This window comes from Schistocerca cancellata, unplaced genomic scaffold, assembly GCF_023864275.1.
Source record: "Schistocerca cancellata isolate TAMUIC-IGC-003103 unplaced genomic scaffold, iqSchCanc2.1 HiC_scaffold_407, whole genome shotgun sequence".
NCBI classification, from domain to species: domain Eukaryota; kingdom Metazoa; phylum Arthropoda; class Insecta; order Orthoptera; family Acrididae; genus Schistocerca; species Schistocerca cancellata.
The window spans coordinates 37,501-40,000 of NW_026046424.1; the positions used below are offsets into that span (position 1 = coordinate 37,501).

A 2,500-nucleotide genomic window follows, 5' to 3' on the forward strand; every position below is an offset into this window, starting at 1 on the left:
AGGGCAGTTGGCTCAAAACATAGTCCACCGCAAAATTGAAAAGGAGGGGGGAGAGGGGATCACCCTGACGTACTCCCCTTGCCGGCTGCACGGGCACGCCCACGCCGCCGCCGCCCGCTATCACCGTCGTGCTGCCCTCGTAGCACCTTTCGACGTACTCAATAAAGCAATCCGGCAGGCCATGCGCCCTCAGCACGGGGCGGAGGGCAGCATGGTCCACCGAATCAAACGCCTTAGAGACGTCGATCGACGCCACAAAAACAGAGCGACAGGAGCGAACTGCGTCGGTGAGAGCTGTGTCCAAGATGAAGGTGTTTTCCAACATCCCATCCCGGGGGATGAATGCCCGCTGACGTTCGTCCACAGCACAAGCACGCATCAGGCGTGACGCGAGGACCTTATGAAAGGTCCGCGCCAACACCGAGCAGACCGTAATGGGGCGAAAGTCAGCGGGGGATGTTGGTGCAGCCGTTTTGGGGAGTAGTGTCGTCCGCGCGCGAAGCAGACTCTCGGGGAGGGCCCGGGCCAGGAGGAAGAGGTTCAAGAGTTTCTCCAGGACTTCGTGCGGCAGGCGCCGCAGCTCTGCTGGGGTAAGGCCGTCCGGCCCGGCTGCCGACCCCCTGGGCGGCAAGGCAGCAGCGACCTCCTCACGCGTGACCGGCCCCCATAGGCACTCAGGAGCGACAGGCTCCGAGTGCGGGAGAAGGCGGTCACGGATGAAGCCGGCGGTGGAGATCGGCTTCTTGGTGAAGAGGTCCGCCCAGAAGTCCAGCAGACCGGGGATGTCAGGTGGCGGCTGCAGTAGGGTGCCGTCCAGCAGGCCACGCACGCAACGTGCACGCGACCTACGGAAGGCGTCCTGTGTCCGCGCGTACGCCCAACGGCGCCGCTTGCGCTTCTGCAGCGGCGGGGCGGCAGGCGGCCGCTTCGATGGTTGGCGCGGCCGCTGTGTCCTGGTACTCGTCCTCTCCCTCCTGGACCCGACCGACGCAAGGGCATCCGGGAGCATGCCTAGGATGACCTCAGGCGGCGTGCCCCGCCCCAGACCAACAACTCGGTCCAGGGCAGAGAAACGCTGGGCGGAAGCAGGCAGCTCCGCAAGATGCTCCCAGATGGCGGCGTCAGTCGGTCCCTCCGCAGGCGGCCCGGTGGTGTCGGCCGCGAAGTCCGCCGCTGCGTCGTCGGACGGCGCAGCGCCATCGCCCGCTTCAGGCGGCTGCGTCACCGCTCCCCGGCGGGACGCCGGCTCTTCCCCCCGACCGATCTCAAGTGCCTCCATGAATTCGCGGACAAGCTGCTTGTGGGCAGCTTGCCGCCGTCGGCACTTGATTGCCTCAAGCGTTCGGTCGGGGAACATCCTAATCAGCTCTTGGTTGACAAAGAAGAACCGAGCGTCCCTCTCAAGGAACAGTTCCGCCTCCGCTTTGGCGAGCGAAAGGACTTCTTCTTCCGTCCACCTCGCGCGGTGCCTCTCCGTGATGATCTCCGCGTTGGTAGCCGCCAGGTGTTGGCGGCGGCGGTGAACCCCGAGGCCGTTTTTGGTCGTAAAAGTGCGGTGGCACTCTCTGCAGGCGAATGTAGCTACACGATCTATCGGATCTTCGTCTCGGCCGGTTGGCCGGATAGGTGCTGGGGTAGCTGGGGTGGCACCTTCAGCGGAAGGGCCACCTTTTCTTCTTTCTTCATTGCTGCCCCCAACTATAAAGGGATAATGTTACTCCCGCCGTTTACCCGCGCTTGCTTGAATTTCTTCACGTTGACATTCAGAGCACTGGGCAGAAATCACATTGCGTCAACACCCGCTAGGGCCATCGCAATGCTTTGTTTTAATTAGACAGTCGGATTCCCCCAGTCCGTGCCAGTTCTGAGTTGATCGTTGAATGGCGGCCGAAGAGAATCCGCGCACCCGCGCGCCCCCGGAGGAGCACGCTAAGGCGGACGCGGCCTCGCAGCAAGGAAGATCCGTGGGAGGCCAAGGCACGGGACCGAGCTCGGATCCTGCGCGCAGGTTGAAGCACCGGGGCACGAACGCCGCGCAGGCGCGCGCATCCTGCACCGCCGGCCAGCACGAGGCCAACCAACGGCGAGAGCAGACCACGCCCGCGCTAAACGCCCGCACTTACCGGCACCCCTACGGCACTCACCTCGCCCAGGCCCGGCACGTTAGCGCTGACCCACTTCCCGACCAAGCCCGACACGCCCCGATCCTCAGAGCCAATCCTTATCCCGAAGTTACGGATCCAATTTGCCGACTTCCCTTACCTACATTATTCTATCGACTAGAGGCTCTTCACCTTGGAGACCTGCTGCGGATATGGGTACGAACCGGCGCGACACCTCCACGTGGCCCTCTCCCGGATTTTCAAGGTCCGAGGGGAAGATCGGGACACCGCCGCAACTGCGGTGCTCTTCGCGTTCCAAACCCTATCTCCCTGCTAGAGGATTCCAGGGAACTCGAACGCTCATGCAGAAAAGAAAACTCTTCCCCGATCTCCCGACG

At 63.4% G+C, this 2,500-nt stretch overlaps 1 pseudogene; it reads right to left on the reverse strand.

The window, feature by feature from the left end:
• Positions 1 to 2,500, reverse strand: part of LOC126120361 (large subunit ribosomal RNA) — a 7,667-nt pseudogene that overhangs the window by 3,085 nt on the left and 2,082 nt on the right.